Raw genomic sequence first — 21,429 nt, 5'->3', positions numbered from 1 at the left:
ATAATAATAGGCTACATTTGTTACTGGAAAAGTATTTAAAAACATTGCTTTAAATTTTAAAATGTATCAATATCACGTTTGATTACTGTGAAAACCAGACCAACCTGCAACTTTTGAGAAATGTTTTATTCAGGTATTAAAATAACATAAACTGCATGCAATAAGACATTTAAAAAGGTCACGACAGTACCAGAATACCCAGACCAATGGATGTATATGGCACTGCCTTATTGTTTAAAAGGAAAATGAATTAACATTTTAACCGTCACCCCCATTTTTGAACATAGACGTGAAAGTACACTATTCAAACTTAAATTGTTATAATTTAAGTATGCTTTTGAATACAGACCAAAGGTTGGTCTCTTTTTAAAGAAGACAATCTGCAGATTATTGCAGAAGTGAAATCATAAAAAAAAATGAAAGCATAAAAAAGTTTTAGAAGTTTACATTTACTGTAAATACATTTATTATTTTATTTTTATTATATTTTATATAAAATAAATATTTTATAAAATTTGTTTTAATCCAAAATTGCTATAAAATTAAAGCCATATGTCAAATTAAGTTGTGTTCCAAATTTGAAGTTGATATAAAAAAATGTAGGTTCATATGCAATTTTGTTTAGGCGTTATACCACAAAAAGCCACCGGGTGTCATTGAAACTCCATTTAATTTTTTGGATGCATTTTTCTGTCACAAATGTATCAATTTCTCTTTCAATATTATGTCTATGACAGAATAACCACCAAATATGGAATCTTGAGACTCAGACCTTTCCAACGATATGTATTTTGTCAAGATTATGAAAAGTTTTGATTCTAAAAGACTAATATATTTGGAATATGACCCCTCCCACAAAGGGGGAGGACCACGCTAAAAGATTTTAAAGTACGATTTTCATGGTAACGCAGTGTCCGATTTAAAAATGGTTTTCATAAGATGAATTTGGAGTATATAAGCTTTCAAATTATATATATAATTTATGATGATTACTAAAACATGTGATAGGGAAAAAGGAAGCGGAGTAGATTTTTGTGACAAAGGTCAGAACTCCTGTTATGATGTATATGTTTTGAGGTGCACTCTTTTTATAAATTAATCTTTTACTGTTCCTTCATAATTTTTAACAACAAAACGTGGTCAAATATATATTTAGGAGTCTTAGACCTTTCCAACGATATATAGTTTGTCATGAATAGATTAGGATATAATTGTAATATATTGAAGTGAATTTACGCGTCCCGTATACGGGATGGTGACAGCACACCAGTTTTTTATTTATTTATTTTTTATTTTTTTATTTTTTTTTATTAAACAACATCAAGGGTCACTTTGCATTGGGTAAGAGAGAAACTTTCAACTCTGCAGGATATGGCCTTGGGTTATAAACATCCACATTATCTTATCAGTTGTTTCTCAAGTTCACTCACATAATAGTGTGTTTATATAAAAGAAAAGGGAATCCAGATGAAGAGAAGACATTCGAGAGAGAGAGAGAGAGAGAGAGAGAGAGAGAGAGAGAGAGAGAGAGAGAGAGAGAGAGAGAGATAGAGAAAGTGTGAACTATTTGTTTGAGCGTGTAGTGTGTATGAAAGCCTTCTTACATGAATCTCATCCCCTCAAAACAGCTTTACTTTAGGAATAAAAACAATTACTAAAGTTTGCACTGAATGCTTTTGAGGCTCTAGCAGTTCAGTTTCTGAGTCAGAGTGAAACCTGCTGTGGTTTAATTCACATCAGTTAAGTGGAAAACTGACTCAGATGAATGTGGCTTCTGTTGAGTGGACAAACGTCTCGCTCCTTTTGCATGTGTGCGGTTGATTTATGTGCAAAAACAAGAGATTATTTTCCATCAAAACAAACACTTTCCTTCCACTCAAAACAGATAGGCTACATTATAAAACAATGTAGTGAATCCATAAACAGTTAGATTAGATTTTCATCAAGCAAAATTCATGCATTGGTATGCATTTGTTGTTCTAAAAGGTTAAAGGGTATGAAGCCAAACTTCACGGAAGCACGCAGACTGAATAAAGTTTTTTTTTTTTTTTTTCTGATCGGCTGATGATTTTTTTTTTTTTTTTGAAGATCTGCTTGTCTCCCAGCAGGTTATCTTGGCCACAAACACTATTATCATGCCATTTTGTCGTGTTTCATGTAATCGACATCATTTCTTTTTCCAGAACTCATCAGCCACTGAACCGATCTCACACAGGTTGAAGAAAATGATTCACGCGCTTGTTTTGTTCTGTTTGTTTTTTCCCTCTGATTGGTGAGTAGCATAATAAATGTAGGCTATTTATGGCCTTAGTGTTAGCACTTAAGCCAAAATCTTTTAAATTATTAAATTATCAAAATATTTAGGTTTACGTTTACATTTAGCTACATATATATTACATTTTGATCTCTAGGCGCTGAGACAGATGAGATGGGGTCAGCGACGGAGGGAGGTTCGTTCACTCTCAGAACACCCTTTTTACTGTCACTTATTCTTAGATTTCTTTTTTTTTTCTCCAGCTCCTGTGCCTGTTCCTGTTATCACCAGATACACTCCTCAGTGTCCATCATCATCATCACCATCATAATCCTCCTCATTATCTTGTTCCTTGGTGTGTTCAGTGTTCAATTTGAGTCATGTGACTCTCTCCTGGTACAAAGGAAACAGTTTATTGTCCAGCATCAGTGTGTCTGATCTCAGCATCAGTCTCTCTCTACCTCTGGAGCTGGAATATCAAGATAACAATACCTACAGCTGTGTGATCAACAATCCAGTCACTACTATCTCACAAAATTACAGCAATCCTATCGCATTTATGCCAAATAATATCACAAAACCCATGGTGACCCTGATGACATAAACAATAGAAACCTTCACAGAAATGTGAATGATTTCCACTACCAATACCCCTACAAACCATCAAAATTTAACCATTAAAACCATTAAATAATGGTTTCCTGTAGTGTTTTGGGGCACATTACATAAGGATTTAGTGGCTTTAACAAAACCCAGCAAAAAGAAGGTGACCATACCAGTAGAGACCAAAAGGCACCATGGTAGTTTCCATTAAAACCAACACAATTTTCTTACCAGAATTCATCTGTCTGTGTGTGTGTGTGTGTGTGTGTGTGTGTGTATGTGTGTGTCATACTGTATCATACTAATCACCTTATATCTACTTCCATTACTCTACATTTTTTTTCAAACTTAATGGCTCTCAATTCAATGAATAAATAAAGGTGACTAGACTCAAATGTGACACGTTGTAGAACCGCTGCTGTCTCTTTATGGATGACTGGAATAATCATGTCAGACACTGCAAAGTGATAAATGGCAGTGGATGCTTGGACCTTATATCAATATGGGTTTTTATGCTGTATTCCAGGCAGGTTTTTGAGCCCGTAACTGAAAACTTCAAACCACGACTCACGACTTTATAGTGTCCAGGCAAGTAATGCCAAACTTCCTGAGCACAAGCAATTGTAGCAAGATTAATAATTTTATTGCAATGTTATATTGTCCTAAAATCGTTTTTTCAACATGTACCACTTGCATAATCACTGCATCCTTTCGTGAGCTGTGTGACGTCAGAGCTCGGATCTGGGAGTACATCGATCTAGTACAAGTTCACGGGTAGGAAGTCACGGGTTTTCCACTGCTGTTCCAGTGCACTTTCACAGGTAGAAGGTTGGAAAAACACGGGTTGCCTGGAACGCGGCATAACGGGCAAAGGTAACCTGATGTAACTGTTAGCTTTTTTTTTCTTGTTAACTTCTCCTAACCGCCTTTATCTTTTTTTTGCTTGCCATCACGAGCCCACACTCTCCTTTGCGCAGGGTTGCCAGGTTTTTACAACAAAACCCGCTACAATGCTACTCAAAGCGGCAACCTCCCGCTCTCTCCTGTGAAGCCAATAAGGAAGTGACTAAAGCTGTAATTCATCGACTGGCCGCTCGAGGCTGGCTGCAGAAGGGAGTCATTTGCTGATGATGACAGATATTGCTGACGCTAGGGGAACAGATTAAAACATGTTTTACATTTTGATTTTATGCAGTACAATATATAAACCTGAAGATCTGCTGTTTGTATTACTGTGTACAAATCTGTTTTTCAATTTACTTCATTTGTGAGTTTGGAAATCAGGGAGTGGTTCCGTTTATCTTGTTCAGACAGGTCTATAAAACCAGTGAACACAAGATGTTGAAAATAAACCACAGGAACTGAGAACAAAGATCTTATCCTTATGACTTGCAACCAGTGAGCACAGAATCTTTGTTAAAACACTTGATCCACATTTAATCATTGCAATTCAAAGTGAATGAAATTAAAAACTAAATAAAGTTTTTAAACTAAATTAAAAAAACACAGAAAAAAAAATCTGACAACATAAAAAAACACCCCACCCCAAAATGTGAATTTTTTTTTTTCCAGATTTTTAAGATTATATGTTATATGAGTGTATGAATCTCACAGTATTTCTCACAGAATTTCACAGATGTATTGCTAAATAAAAGCTGTCATATATTTTACCTTTTTTTGAGAGAAAACATTTCAATTCTAGTGATAGTGATTTAATAAGTTGGGGGGGGGGGGGGATGCTAATATTGCTAATTAAGTCTGTTATGTCTAATTATATACTAGATTGACACTTTATTTATTTTATAATTTAGTTTTAATTGCATTTAGTGTGGAGTTTGCATTTGTTGATGGGTACAATGAAAGTTGTATGCATAATAACAATAAATGAAATTGGGCACAAAAGGGTTAAACAACTAACAGCAATAGACCTATCCAGGGCTGCAAATCAATATTTGTGAGATTTTGCTGTTTTGAATTGAATGATAAAGTCTTATTTTAAAGCAACTGAGCATTGGTATGAGTTTCGGTCATACATAATATAAAATATGAGGACATTTTTCATCAGTTTAGTCTTAAACCGACAGATGGTTCGGAGGAGACAGTTGAGAGTGAGGCACAGCAAAACACAGTCACTTGTTGCCATCTCCTTGAGTAAATATGTAACATGCAGAAATTTACATTGAATGAATGAATGAATGAATGAATGAATACATTTTCAATGACTCTATTATTGTGATATCTCAATGTTCTGCCAGATTTTTGGTAGGTTTTCTGGGTCTAATTTTAGTGAATTTAAAATTTCAACTACTACAGTACATCTTACTTGTAACGGTGTTTGACTAGGACTATATTAACAAAAACAGCTCTCATCAGTCAATGCTGTTTAAACAAATTAATAAATAATAGATTTAAAAAAGTGAATAAGTCCCAATATCCACTAAATTGGGACCACCCAATTTGACAGGAATCATAAGCTATAATTATAAGATATTTATGGCAAATAACTTCAAAATATGCATGGTTTCATGTTTAATCAAACAGGTGCATCTCAATAAATTAAAATGTCATTGAAAAGTTGCAAAGTTTTCCTTAACCTTCAAAATAGTCTCTCAGTTTGGTTCACTAGGCTACACAATCATGGGGAAGACTGCTGATCTGACAGTTGTCCAGAAGACAACCATTGACACCCTTCAAAGGGAGGGTAAGACACAAACATTCATTGCCAAAGAAGCTGGCTGTTCACAGAGTGCTGTATCCAAGCATGTTGACAGAAAGTTGAGTGGAAGGAAAAAGTGTGGAAGAAAATGATGCACAACCAACCGAGAGAATCGCAGCCTTATGAGGATTGCCAAGCAAAATCGATTCAAGAATTTGAGTGAATTTCATAAGGAATGAACTGAGGCTGGGGTCAAGGCATCAAGAGCCACCACACACAGACGTATCAATGAATTTGGCTACAGTTGTCATATTCCTCTTGTTAAGCATCTCCTGAACCTCAGGCAATGTCAGAGGCATCTTAGCTGGGCTAAGGAGAAGAAGAACTGGACTGTTGCCCAGTGGTCCAAAGTCCTCTTTTCAGAAGAGAGCAAGTTTTGTATTTCATTTGGAAACCAAGGTCCTAGAGTCTGGAGGAAGGGTGGAGAAGCTCAAGCCCAGGTTGCTTGAAGTCCAGTGTTACATTTCCACAGTCTGTGATGATTTGGGGTGCAATGTCATCTGCTGGTGTTGGTCCATTGTGTTTTTTGAAAACCAAAGTCACTGCACCCGTTTACCAAGAGATTTTGGAGCAGCTTTTTGAAGATGCTGATTTCATTTTCCAGGTGGATTTGCCACCTGCCCACAATAACAAAAGCACCAAAAGTTGGTTAAATGACCATGGTGTTGGTGTATTTGACTGACCAGCAAACTCACCAGACCTGAACCCCAGAGAGAATCTATGGGGTATTGTCAAGAGTAAAATGAGAAACAAGAGAACAAACAATGCAGATGAGCTGAAGGCCACTGTCAAATAAACTTGAGCTTCCATACCACCTCAGCAGTGCCACAAACTGATCACCTCCATGCCACACCGAATTGAGGCAGTAATTAAAGCAAAAAGAGCCCCTACCAAGTATTGAGTACATGTACAGTAAATTAACATACTTTCCAGAAAGCCAACAATTTACAAAAACGATTTATTTATTTATTATTATTGGTCTTATGAAGTATTATAATTTGTTGAGATAGGGAATTGGTGGGTTTTTGTTAAATGTGAGCCAAAATTATCACAATTAAAAGAACCAAAAACTTAAACTACTTCAGTCTGTGTTCACTGAATTTATTTAATACACAAGTTTCACAATTTGAGTTGAATTACTGAAATAAATGAAGTTTTCCACAACATTCAAATTTATTGAGATGCACCTGTATGTGGGAAAATTTCCTCACCAGTACAATCCTGGCTACATGTTTCAGGTTAACTGTTGAGCGATTGTTAAAGGCTTCTCAATAGCTACTATCAGAGTCAGAAGGATGTGTTAGGCCAAAGACTAGGGACTTAGGTTAGGCCAAGATTACAACTGTCATTATTTGGTGACCAGGTGTAATTATATAATACAGCATTAAAATGCAACACATCAACACACATAATAATATACTATAGCCAAAACATGATTTTTTTTTCTTAAACATTATTTACAAGTTGGTGTAACATGATTGAGTACATAAATATAGGTTATTTATTAACAAATAATTATTAACTCTCTAATGCATGAATTATGTTTTTGCATAAAAAAAATGTAATCTTATTTTCTTGATGATTTAAGATAACAGATTAACAAAAAAAATTTTTAAAAACCCACCCCCTTAGCAGATTTTCTTTTGTTGCCTCAGGGCAACGCTATGCAGTATAGGTAGTAAATCACAGAGAAAAATGTAATATTGTCTCAACGTTTATTAGGAAAATCAAGAGGGAACTGGCACTCTTTTCAATTAATAATGGGTTTCAAATATTTAATTGGAGCATTTGGTCCATTTACACTAATCAAACAGTGGTAATTTTCCTTTTAAAAACACTTCAAATATGTCTTAGCAAGTAAAAAGTATTTAATCGGACTAAAACTTATTTGTCAATCCATCAAACAGAGGTAGTGTTCTTTTTTCAAACACTGTAGAACCTGTTTGAACAGTTAACTTTCTCACTCTGTGTGAAACTTCAAGAAGCAGTTGGAAGTGCTTGTAAAGCAGAGGTGGGTGTTACACTTCCTGCATTTAGCTTTTGGAGTGCCTTTGCAGCCTGGAACTCTGCACCTCCCCTTCTTCTCATCCATGATGATCCAGTGGCCTGTAGCATCCATCCGCACATCTGGGACTGGGATTGGAGCAGTGAATCCCTGTTAGGGATGGGACGATAACCGGTTTTATCGATAACCGTGATAAAATGTGCTGAAGGTTAGTAATATCGTTTAAAAATGAATTATCATTAAAACCGTGTTTGATTATCGCGGTTTTAATAACTCGCTATTAAATCATGTCCAGCCAGCTACAGTCTGACGCAAGCGCAGCGCACAATGTTTTTTTGTTTTTTTTTTCGAGAAGGAATGGCGAAAGTCAGTGACTTTTCTATGCTTTTCTATGCTTCTACACTTTTCATTGTAAGGACGGAAATGCCACAGAATTTAATCTTTCTTTAAATTAAGTGCATAGAGTTGCTTGTTTTATTAGTTGTTTGTTGATTATTAAATATAAAACTTGCTGAAATGTTTTCAGTGTGAGCATCAACTATTTTTGAACACTTTTATCTCGTTTCAACAAAACCGTGATAATATTGATAATCGTGATAATTTGAGTCACTATAATCGTGATATTAAATTTTCATATCATCCCATCCCTAATCCCTGTCTCATCTTCTTTGCCTCATACTCATTTGAAATGCCACCACTGGGCCGGCCTCTTTTCTTCCCTGTAAACATCAGTGCAGAAAAAGCAAAAACACTGATTTTGGCCTTCAAGAAAGACACATATCTACCATTAGCATTGCTATTGCACTGAACACTAGCCTGTAAAAGTACAATTTAATTATTATTATTATTATTATTTTACCATATTGTGCACAAATAACATGTAATGATGTGTGATAACATCCAAACACATTGTCAGCAAAGACCTCCATAAAAAGTACCCCTTATCGCATAACGTTGCCCTGAGGCAACAAGAAGAAAAACTGAATTTCTAAACATGCTAAATTAAAAAAAAGTTAATAAAACTTGAAGGCTTCTCTACACCTTCATGCATGCATACAGTTCATGTCATTGTAAATAAGATTACTGAAGCAAATAATCTTACCTTCTTCTCACACCATGTGCTCCTGTGACCACATGTCAGAAAAGGAAGTCCTGCCTTCAAATGATGCTTGATAGTGACTCCCACACCTTATTGGACCATTCTATAGCAATCATTTGACCATTTTGATTGGTTGCAATTATTTAAAGAAACATGTACTGGAAAGTAAACTTAAAAACACTTTCCGTTGCCTGAGAGCAACGCTATGCAGTAGAGGGTTAAGACATTTTAACATAATTGTATTATTTTACACTCAGTATAAGTTAAGCGCTGCAAGGTGTGCATGTGTCCTGACATTTTATCCAAAGCCATCAGATTTTCCTACCAAGGCTTAATGCGCATACACACGTCAATATTGCATTCTTTTTCTCACGTTGAACAACATTTAATGTATCTGAATCACTGTAAGGGTAAGTTTAGAGTTGGAGTAGGTGTAGACGTTAATAAATCACAATCTAATAGGAAGAAAAAAATATTTATTGTTGGTTTCAGGTAGTAAATTTTCTGATATACAAAATAAATTATTTAGCTTATTACAGTTACTGTGGCAGCCAACAACACCACAGCTTAACCCTCAAAGTGTATTTATATTTAGTTATATTGATAAAAACGGTTTCAATTCAGTCTTTTTTACCCCGTTTTAACATGGATTTCTATGGAGACCGGCTGTAGCTGTCAGGCAAGATGGCGGATCCTGAAGTTGGGATCTGTCTGAAGTCTTTTCAGAGACGTGAAAGAGTTGTTTAAAGTGCATCAAAAGTGAAAGTTCTTTCACTTTTACGTTTGTCCTATAATTATTGTTACACAGCACTCAACATTTCTTGAGTGTCCAGATTTCTTTTCTCAATGCAATTTTGGCAAATGAGGTCATTGAATCATGCATGTTTGCTTATGCAAGGGATTACCAGCTACAGTGCTATTTTTTCTTAATGATATAACTGTAGCCTTAGGAATATAACTTTATAAGTTCATATTTGGTTGAACAATCAGAAAGGGGCGTGTCATGGCTGCCCACAAGGGGAAAACTAATTCTGAGTGGTTTATCCATTTTCCTGTGAACCAAAAAAACCCTGTTCCTGTAGCTAATTTTACATAATGATTACAACATTTTTTTTTTAATTTTTAAAAAGGTTTTTATTTAGTGAAAGATTAGCCTTATAAAATTAACTATTATTTAAAAGCTTTTTTCCTTCTGGTGCCAGAAATGGAGGAATTTTGGTCGATATTTTGCTGTGTTTTTGTGCTGCTAGTCCTGGCACCTTGTCTGGTTTAGGCCTGTCATGAATACATAATGATGATGAAACCACCAGTAGGTAGCAGCAAGTCCATGTTATAATAAATTATTAATCGAATCATTCAAATCAAATGATTCATTCAAAGCAGCTGATTCAATTAGAAACAAAACAAGTCCATGCGTCCCAATGTGCATACCATCTGCCCCATATAGTATTGAAAATTACTAATATCACATAGAATTTAGCAAGGATAGTGTGCACATTGGGACACTGGCAGTGAGTCCATCCGAATGGACAGCTGGATCACTGGCTCACTCGATTTGTTCAAGGAACGAAACACTGTGTTGATATCAAATGGCAACCTCTTGTGAAAAAACGCTCTCTCTCTCGTGAAGCCAACAAAGAAGTGACTAATACTGTTCAATTCATCGACTGGCCACTTGAGGCTGGCTCCAAGAGGAAGTCAATCCCATAGACTCCCCATGTTAAAATGCACAACTTTACAGCAGTGAAAAACGTTTACAGCCTGGTTCAAAAAATGATTTTGGTCTAGCTAATTTTTCCCTTCATGACAACTACGGGGGGGGGGGGTGAATTTTTATAACTCATCCATTTAAATTACATTAAGCCTTAACGTTTTGCATAATTAAGGGCATGGCCACTTGAGCGGCAGGTGGATTGCCCCGCACCCCCCTCAATTTGAGCCCTGTGTATCTCCAATAATACTGATAGATGGCTATTGAACTAATAAACTCTTCAAACAAAATAAAATGCTCAAGTTTTTTATTTGTATAGTTATAATAGGCCAACACATTCCAATACAATACAAGAGAAGATTACAATCACTAAACAAAACACATGAGACAATATGACTGAAAGCACATAATATGCTACATAAATTATAACTAATAAAGATTAATCTGTGCTTGTGTGAGAGAACAGATTCATCCACAACTCTTACATCAGTCAAAGCTCTGTCTTATGTACAGAGACATGTTACTCCTGAGACAGATACATACAGAACTTACACATGTATATGAAATGTTAGAGGAATGTAATATAAAACATACATAAATATAAAATAAAACAATGGTATAAAGAAATATAAAATGTCACAGGACCAGTGATCTTTAAAATGACTCTATTATAAATCACTGATTGGAATCTGTTTACATGTAGCACATGTTATCTTAATTTTCATCTTAGACTTTCAGTTTGTCATTTGATAATGACAATCTTATACTATACACTTGTATTCTTACTAATCCACTTTTTTTGCAAGCTCATTAGCCTCTTCTCCCTCCTCAGTTTCACCTGTAAAAAATACAATAAAGCATTCACCATTACTCATGTACACGTATGTTTTTATTACTAACCCTCTTGGTTACTTTAAGAGACAATGAATGCATCCATTACACATCTGATTTCTTTCTCAACTGTTTACTTTCACTTAAGACATAACCGCCAGTTTTTTTTAATACTTTCCAAGATGGGTATTTTGGAATATTTTGTATGTTTTTGTTGGTACAAGAGCAAAAAGAGGCAAATTAAGTGTTAAAGAGTTTTGAATGAGCCCTGAACACCAGAACACCGCTGGTGCTGAATAGGGCTCTTTCACATCCTTTTCTGTTTGTCTACACAACTGTGATTTGTATTTGTTCTTTCAGGTGCAGGAGGAGCTTCGAGGAGAACTCTGCAGAGTAGAACTCAGTTCAGTGTTGCTGAGACACGGCTCTCTGCTTGTGAACACAGCACACGAGTAACCAGCTGCTCAGTTCACTTTTCCGCGTCTTGTGTTTGAATGCTTTAAACTCTGTTGGATGTTTAAATTGGCAAGTGTTAAGGCCTAAAACTTGTAAAAATGATCAGCTTTCATGACGACATACAGCTGTGGCCTGTCAACTGTCCTGAGCGTCTTTTTCTTTCAGGCTGGCCTCCTTCAGACAGATGGTTGAGATCACTGGGGGTGATTCCCTGTTTCCGTTCTGTTCCCACTAGCGACGGCCCTGATAAGTAATCATTTTTAAAAAGCAATATACAACAGGGAGCAAAATTACTTTAGATTTATTAAAGCAGTGCTATTTGAAGCTGTAGCAGCTGTAAGTTTGGCATTGTTTCTATTTCTTAATTGCTGTTTAGCAATATCTCACCAAAATTACCACCATGAACATTGATTTACTGTATTATAGTAAATGGACAACCTTCAGAGAATTCCTTATCTGACGGTGTATTTTCTTGTTCTGTTAATTTCACAGCTTAAATTTTTTCATGTTTTATGTTTTAGGTCATATTTAATAAATCAGGATTTTATGGCTCATATCATTTATAATTTAAAAATTAACAAATTATACATAATTGATCAAAATAAAAGCACAGTCGAAGTGTCAGAGAAAGAAGATTCTGCAGGAACACATTCATTCTTCAGCAATTTATCAATGTCATTTTCTGTTATTGTTACAATTTCATTAGTTCACAAGCATCATTTCTTGCATTAAACTAATTGCCTTTTTTTTTCTCTTCTTACACTCATCTGGTTTGAGCCGCATATACTTCAGCAATTTGGCTGATACTGTTACCCTGCTGTTGCTCACTCTGTGGCCTCATCATTTTTATTAAAGTGTCTTGTAGTTACACATTTATTCATGACTGTTAGTGATGTTCCCTTTGTGCCCCCACTGCACATTTAAAGCTGATCAGTAATGAAATTATCACCCGCCATGTGTTTGGTACCTGTCAGGTGTTTATAACAGACCCTGCTTTTATCAATTAATAAAACACAACAGCAATTATTTTCCACAAATTTTATGTAAAGTCAGACTCTTTGTGAGATATTGAGTAAAACTGTTACAGTTAAATTGCAATGTTGAAATTATTTTAAACCTTTCTGAGCATGATCTTTAGCTCAGTCTCTCCAGTTTACAGCATGAATCCTTCAGTAGTTCACATAAGTGATTCACTCCTGAGTTTTTTATTTTATTCCCACTCAGGTCCAGCTCTCTGTTCAAACCTTTCACACCTGAGAGATCTGGACCTGTCTTGGCCAGGGCTCCCTGGGAGAAGAGTTATTGTAACTCAATGAGACCTTTCCTGGTTAAATAAAGGTTAAATAAAATAAAAATAAATAAAGTAACTTGTGCCCTGTTGTCTTAATAAATAGTAAATTTAAATCACACTGTAATTGCTGCACAGTGTAATGATACTAACTGAATTATTTCCAGCTTGAATTGTGGGATCATCAGTAGATCACAGAGGTGTTTCACTCCAGAGTCTCCTAGTTTATTCTCACTCAGGTCCAGTTCTCTCAAGTGTGATGGGTTTGATTTCAGAGCTGAAGTCAGGATGAGACGCTGTTTCTCTTTAATACTGCATTCACACAGACTGAAGACAGAGAGAGAAAAGACAATGAATCAGATCCATGTTAAGTTTATGTGTGAGTTAAATGCATCATAACTAAATGTCATCTAGCACACTAATACACCAGCAGAAGCATGAAAAATATATTTCAGAACTATAAACCAGTTCCTAGTCAGGATTTGAGGATACTAGATTCAACTCAAGTTTACACAATCATCACTCAGTCAAGATATTTTATAAATGTAGATCTGATTTTGTGAAATATAAATGTAGAAATGATAAATGGACTCATTTCACATTCTTAATGTAAGAAAAATCACAATCTGAATTTCAAGTCATTTTAGTGTAATTTATTGTTCTTTCATTTTTAAATGGAATATAAGTATATAAAGTGAAGAAAGTATAGTCAAGTAAATTCACTGCATGCAGGTGTAATTTGTTACTCTTGATATTATAAATCAAAGTACACTGAAAACCCTAATAAGTTGACTGAACTAAATTGATTGAGTAAACTTGTTGCCTCAATTTAATCGAGTAATGGAGTCTCCCAAAACTTACATATTTAAGTTTATTTAACTTGACGGTTTTGTAGATTGTACCTAAATCACTCAGAGGTTTAAATGTTGATACTTGATTCATTTGAAGTCACCATTGTGATGGAAAGTGTTTGGTTTAGTTGGGATCTTGGTCCAGTTACTTCTTATGTTAGTTTGTCTCTTGCTGCTGTAAGGGTGTATTTTAAAACAATGTTTTTGTGGTGAAAAAAACAAAATTAAATGAGCTCAGGTGTTATCAGATGTTTTTTGTTGATGAGAAAGTCATCACATAATACGTATTTGAGATCATAAAATAAGTTTTGTTTGATATTTTTAACAGGCACCAGGAGTGAAATACTAATTTTGAAGATGGACGAAATGAATGTGTTTGAAATAATTTGAGTAAAAGGATCAAGTACTCACACACACAGACTTCTAGATTTAGCATATGCATCACAACAACGGTGACAAACAAAAGAGCTCCATAGCACAAACTCATCCTTATTTTACAGCCTTTTTTGTTCTGATTGTCACCATTGATGTGATGCATATCCAAAATCTTGATGTCAGTTTGTGACGATGTGATCAGTTTTCTATAAGTACATTATTTTATCTTCAAAGTTTCTATCCATAAAAGTACATCCATAGTTGCAGCAATACATTTTATTTCACTATAGTTTGTCACCATTACAAGCAAGATGTGTATGTTTGATCTCAACTCTCATTGCCACAGTAACAGTGTTTTACAACACACAAGTTACAGCAGCAAGAGACAAGCTAACACCTGAGCTCTTTTAAATTTTGTCTTTCTTCACCACAAAAACAGCGTTTTAAAATATACAAACAAAACAACACTTATTTCATGACATCAGATACTTGTAATACGATGACTTTATCATCATCAACAAAGAGCTGATAACACCTGAGCTGATACTGATCAAGTATCAACATTTAGACCTCTGTTAATTCTCAATAAGAGCTTCTCTAGATGTCTGACAGAAATAAAGTCACAGAACCTTGTAAGGAGGATCTGTGAACATCTATATCGGACGTACAGAAGACATAAAAAACATTTTAAAAAAGACGTCAAAAAAACATTCTGTCTCCTCAGTGGACGTCTTTTCAACGTCTGCAAAGACATAAAAATACTTTTTTTTACAGTGCAGTATAGGTTTTACTGTATTTTCATTAATATTGTGACATTTTGTCAAAAGGTCAAAGTTTATATATGCTGTTATTTGTTTTACTTCAGTGTGCGGTCAAAAATAAGAACATCATTTTCAGTTAAATTTACATGTTGAGTTAACTTAAATATATAAGTACACTTGAAATTAATACCAAGTTAAGTGAACATAATCGTTTAAGTACATTAAATAAGCACCAAGTTTGGTGAACTGAGTGATTTAAGTACAATCTACAAAACCATCAAGTTAAATAAACTTAAATATGTTAGTTTTGGGAGACTCCATTACTCAATTAAATTGAGGCAACGAGTTTACTCAATCAATTTAGTTCAGTCAACTTATTAGAGTTTTCAGTGTAGTAGACGTCTACTTGGGTTTCTGAAATCATGTTTTTGACAAAGTTAAAATGAGGATAGAAAATTTTACAAACTTTTGAAAAAAAAACATTGCTAACATCTTAAACAAACCTCCCGACACATGCATTTCATGACCCCTTTTAGTGAAAAGCAGCATCAGTGGTATAGAAACCATTTAACTCTTTCAGAATAATCTTTTGCCTTGCAAGTTTTTGCCCGCTCACTTCTGTCTCATTTTGCAGCAAAGTTTTATCACATTTCAGCACATAAATCTTTCCGCTGACGGAAATATTAACCATCAGTCCATTAGCTCATAGTACTTTTGTATCTTTCTTTAGAAGGGTATAACGGTGGTCGCCGCCCTAACTTAAATAACTATTTTAAAGAAAAAAAACCTTCGGGCACCAGACAGGATTAAACCTGTCAAAAATTAACTTAACCCAGGATAGCAGAAAAATAACCACCTGTTACACAACAAATTATAATAACAATCCCAGACTAAAGGTCATTAGGATATTTATTCTTTCATATGTTCAAAATCATAACACAGAAAAACGAAATGGACAAAAAAATAAAAATAAAACAAAATAAGAAATGACCACACGTTCCCACTAGCGGTCTCTCTTCGGAATCCGTGCCCGTGCCAGAAACCGACCCCGTCACGCTAATCCACGTTCACAGATTCGTGTCCACATTCATAAAAAAAAACAACAAAAAAAAATGTCCATATAAAAAATAAAGAAAAAGAGAGAACAAAGAAAACATTGGATGAACATCTCATTAAGTTTGTGGTAAAATCACACACATTAAATCAACAGCATCAATAATTTTAACGGCAACAACAATTATAAACAAAACACTAAGCACACAGAATGTGGGAATATGAAATCTTGCGTGCGTGCGTGCGTGTGTTGCAGTGTGTGTAATGGCGGCGCAAAGGTACTGACCACGTTTGCAGGTATTGAAGGCACCAATGAGTCACGGGTCACCAGACACCAAGATAGGTGGATAAATGGTTTTTTCCTTGTCTTCAGGACCGCTCATGACAGTTGGTCTGGAAGTGCAATGCTTCAGTCACGCACCAGACATCATACCCCTGAAACAGCTGATTGACACGCAGCCGTCTTTCCACCAAAACAAACAAATGGATGACGCCTTTGATTCAGGTACTAGACGCTCCCTTTAAATAGAACTCCCTTCCGCCGTTAATGGACAAACTCCACCCAAAAATCACGCTAAAATGAAAGTGAAAGTAACCAATGTCGTAGAACAGATTCTTTTGTTTGCCACACTCTCCCCCCTTAGAAGAAAACAACCTATGGTTGTTTAGGAGAGAGAAAACGCAGACTAAAATCCTAGAAAATCTTCGTCATCAGAGGATTCTTGAAATATATCCAGGAGTTTTTCCTTTTCTTGTATCTCCAGTTCTGCCGCCGTTGGATAACACATTTTTATGTTGCAAACATGTGCTGTACGTACGTCTTCTCCAGTGTCTTCAAGGGCTATTTGATAATTCAACGGACCCAGCTGCTTGATAATATGGTAAGGACCTCTCCATTTTTGGGCTAGTTTTGCGCTAAATTTACGCTGTGCATTAGACTGTGGAAAGTTACGCAACCACACTCTATCCTTGCTTTTGAATGTTACATCTCTCCTATTTTTGTTATAGTTCCTCAATTGTCTAATTTTGGCTCTCTTGCTGTTTTCTTTAACTTGAGTTTGCAGATGATGAAGATGTTGAACTACATCATACGAGGCAGCGTCTGGGGTTAGATTAGGCCCAGAGAGTATTTTGTCCATTGGACTTTGGAGTTTCCTACCCAGCTGGAGTTCGGCTGGGGTTAATCCAGTGGTCTCTTGAACGGCTGAATTAAGGGCGAATCTGAATTCTGGTAAGAACTGGTCCCACCTCTGATGGTTGTTGTCCACATAGGCTGCCATCATGCTCTTGAGATTTCGATTAACTCTTTCGATCATGTTGGTTTGAGGATGATAGGCTGTAGTTAATTTGGGAATAACACTCCAGTTCTCACATAACTCTCTGAAAACAGATGAAACAAACTGAGTGCCTCTGTCTGAGAGAACAAAGTCTGGTAAGCCCCAACGTGTCAGGATGTCTTTTCTGAAGATGGAGGCAACATTATTCGCTGTGGCACTTCGAATGGGGAACAACTCCACCCATCGAGAATAATAATCAACGAAGACCAGCAGGTATTCATTTTGAGTTGTGCTATGTGGCAACGGACCCATGAGATCGACTCCCAGCATTTGGTTTGGGCGGCTTGTTGTGATTTGCTGTAGTTTTCCAGCAAGCTTCCTGTTATCACTTTTCAGAGTTTTACATTTAACACAGGTCCTCACATGCTGTTTCACCGCTGACCACATGCCTGGCCAAAATGCTACTTCCTGAAGTCGCTTATAGGTCTTGTAGATTCCTCCATGGCCACAGATGGGAGTGGAGTGATAGTACTGGAGAAGGTTGGATCTGAGACTGCTGGGAATGTAGATTCTGTAATGCAGTTGGTTATTTGTCAGGTATGCTTTGTGATATAATTTGTCCTCAATTATTTCGTACTGGTCAATCAGACTGGCACAATTATCTGCAACCGCTTGCAATAATTTTGTAACTTCGGGGTCTTTGTGCTGTTCGTCCCACAGGACAACATCTGATACAGGCAGGGCTGGGTCTTTTCCGCTGGCGTACAAGTTACATCCTGGGGTAACCGAAGATCTGGATAGAGCATCCGGAGCTACGTTTAGCTTCCCTTTTCGGTACTCAATAACAAAATCGAATTTCGGCAATCGCAGGACCCAACGAATGATGTGGCTGTTGGTTTTTGAGGAGTTCATGACCCATTGCAGTGCAGCATGGTCGGTAACAACTATAAAAAGCTTGTGCTCCAAGTAATGTTGCCACTTTTCCAGGGCCCAGATGACTGCAAGACATTCCTTCTCCATTGCAGTATAATTTAGTTCGGCCCCAGTTAAGGTTCGACTTGCATAGGCTATAACCTCCTCTCTGCCTACATCCCTCCGTTGTGCTAATATGGCACCCAGGCCGATGTCACTGGCATCGGTGTAAAAAATGAATGGCCGCTGAAGATCGGGATGGCCCAGAATGGGAGGTGAGGTGAGACAAGACCTTAGCTGGTCAAAAGCTTGCTGACACTGAATTGACCATTGAAAACTATGTCCCTTCTTTTCCAGTGTGTTGAGGGGTTCAGTAATCTTGGAAAAATTTGGAACAAAACGGTGATACCATCCTGCTAACCCGAGGAACCGCTGAACTTCCTTCAAGTTCGTAGGCACAGGATAGGTATGAATGGCTTCAGTCTTTGGAGACATGGGTCTCGGAAATGCCTTTGACACTTACAACATGTCCTAGGAAGGTGAGTTCTTGAAGACAGAATTTACTTTTCTTCAAGTTTATGGTGAGACCAGCAGTTCCTAGTCTATGGAGGACAGTCTGGAGGTCGTGGAAATGCTGAGTTATTGAAGGAGAGTACACAATGATGTCATCGGTGTACACAAAGCATATTTTTCTCCTTTGTTCTCCCAGAACTGTCTCCATGAGCTTCTGAAAAGTTGCGGGAGCATTTTATAGACCAAACGGCATAACATTAAATTGATAGAGACCTGCAAGAGTGATAAAGGCGGTCTTGGTTTTGCTGTTGGGGTCCATGGTCACCTGCCAATATCCACTGTTTAGATCAATAGTAGAGAAGATGGCTGCCCCAGAGAGGGATTCCAGAATTTCTGTGATGTTGGGAAGAGGGTAAGTGTCACTTTCTGTTACAGAATTAACCTTTCTGTAATCTACACAGAATCTAAATTTGCCGTCTTCTTTTGGGTACTAAGACCACCGGTGATGCCCAAGCAGAGTGGGATGGTTTAACTATTCCTTGCTTCAACATCTCATCAAGTTGCTCCTCCAGGGCAATTTGCTTGAGGGGAGACAAACGGTATGGCCGTTGTTTAATGGGGACTTGGCTGGTGGCATAGATGCTGTGTTGGAGAACCTCAGTACGTCCAGCACGGAGAGTACACACCTGAGGGATTTCGTTCAGGATTTGGAGTAACTGTAGCTTTTCATCAAAGGGTAAATGAGCAGCATCCACAGCATTTTTTATCAATGTTTTTTCATCAATAACATCCGGGTGTTGTATTTGCAATGGTGATGATGGAGGGGGCACAGAAGATAATAAGGAAAGGTTTTGTGTGGCTTCCTTAAATTGACATCTCTCTTTTTGGGGACTTACATTTGGCACACTTGGATTTCCTGGTTGAAAGGGGTACTCTTTTGAAGGATCCAGCTTGAAGGAATATTTTTGATCAATGACATTGAGTTGCAGCCCACTGAAGAAAATAATGTCCAACCCCAAGACTACAGCATAGGCTAGAGCTTGGGATGAAAGTACAGCAGTAGGTAAGGTAAATGCTTGGTCATGTAAATTAATGGTGGTATTCAGCCATCCTAACGGAATCTCTGCTTCTCCATTCGCCAGATAAAGAGGACCATGGCACCATGGTTGCAGCTGGTCGGGGGATGTAAGCTGCCTCATGAGATTCTCATGGATGAGTGTGTAGATTGCACCAGTCTCCACAATGGCTTTACCTGACCAGGCATCGATACAAAGGGGAACAACTAGCTGTTGAGGTACTGCTACATGTTCATTAGAGCTTGTAAATGAGGAGGAGGGTTTTTTTGGTTGCTGACTGTGACTTATGACTTCTTGTTGCAGCAACAGAGTTGTTGGACGGATGACCACCTGACTTGGGGTGATAAGATTGTTTGCCGCTGGTGGAATACTGTAGACCAGACATCTGAGGTGACTGGGGAGAGGTATAGTGTGGACATTTTCCTGGTGGATGCTGTCCTCTACATCTCCAGCACTGAACTGGGATTTTCTCAGCAGGTTGGTTTGAGTAGGGTCTTTGTGATGTGACTTGATGTTTAGGGCCCATTTGACCACAATCATAACGAAGCTGTTGTTCATAATTTCTTTCCAGTTGATGTCCTAATTTTACCAGCTCTTCCACAGTATTTACTTGGCTACGCAATTGGCTGGCAAGGTACGGCTTAATATTCTTAAGTATCATCTTCACAATCTCACCCTCTGTAAAATCTGCCTTCCATCTTTTACAGAGAGCTTTGTTAGAAAACGCGAAGTCTCTAATGGATTCTGTGTCTCTTTGAATCCTAGTACGGACACGTTCAGCCAGTTCGTCCTCATAATCCTCAGAAAGGAAAGCAGATTAAAATGCAGTCTCAAACTCATTCCAAGTGGTTAAGGTGGACCGTCTGACCTCCCACCAGTCTCGTGCTGTTCCATACAAGACAGTACGGAAGGTAGCCAGTATGTCTGCATCTGTCAAGGGATGTACAGCCAAAAAATCCTGACATTTGGTTAGGTACAATAGGGGGTCTGCATCATCTGACGGCCTTCCAAATGTGGGGAAGGTTAATTTAATATGGTCACTTTTAACCACAGATGTTAATGGAGGGGTTGAAGAAGTTGAAGGAGTCACTGGAGCAGAAGGAAATGGCTGGGATGAGATACTGGTAGTGCTGCGACCTGGTGGCGTCAATACACTTAACTTTTGTTGATCTGCACTTTTTTTAGCACTTTGAAATCCTTTCTCCACTTCACTTTTCAACTCTTTGAAACCGGTGAGACATTGATCAGTTTGAGTAACACATTGTTGGAGTTGTAAAGTTATCTAATTATGGCTTGTTTGGAAAGTGTCTTGAACAGCTTTTGATGTCCTGCTGTACCTCTGCTTGGAGTTGATCAACCATGAATCGTAGTTCGGACACCAAGGTAGATTCCACCTTCTGGAGTTCTTCCGTGATCATTAACTTCATCGCTTTAGTCAGGTTATCTGCTTCAGTTTCCTCATGTTGCTTAGTGGTAGTAAACAGGGTTAAAACATGATTTTTGTTATCCTCCACTTTTGCAGCAAGATCAGCAACTGGCTCTGTTGCTGAGAAGAGGTATCTTTCACTTCCTGGATAAGTTCATTCTTTCAGATGTGATGGAGAGATGCCTAAACACTGATTTTTCCTCTGAAACATAAAAAGGAAAT

General features: G+C 37.2%; 1 protein-coding gene and 1 long non-coding RNA gene across 2 annotated transcripts in view; both read right to left on the bottom strand.

Annotated features, from left to right (window-relative positions):
* LOC132159554 (uncharacterized) overlaps positions 1–21,429 on the bottom strand; it is a 1,375,546-nt gene that overhangs the window by 1,247,554 nt on the left and 106,563 nt on the right. The gene's annotated exons all lie outside the window — the stretch shown is intronic.
* Positions 10,679–12,170, bottom strand: LOC132159592 (uncharacterized). Its single transcript, XR_009437882.1, has 2 exons — positions 12,114–12,170; positions 10,679–11,226 (listed from the first exon to the last, which is right to left on the bottom strand). It is a non-coding gene; the product is annotated as an uncharacterized LOC132159592 (long non-coding RNA).

This window comes from Carassius carassius, chromosome 16, assembly GCF_963082965.1.
Source record: "Carassius carassius chromosome 16, fCarCar2.1, whole genome shotgun sequence".
NCBI lineage: Eukaryota > Metazoa > Chordata > Actinopteri > Cypriniformes > Cyprinidae > Carassius > Carassius carassius.
Note: the sequence above shows the minus strand (reverse complement) of the source record. Positions and strands in the feature narration are given on the sequence as shown.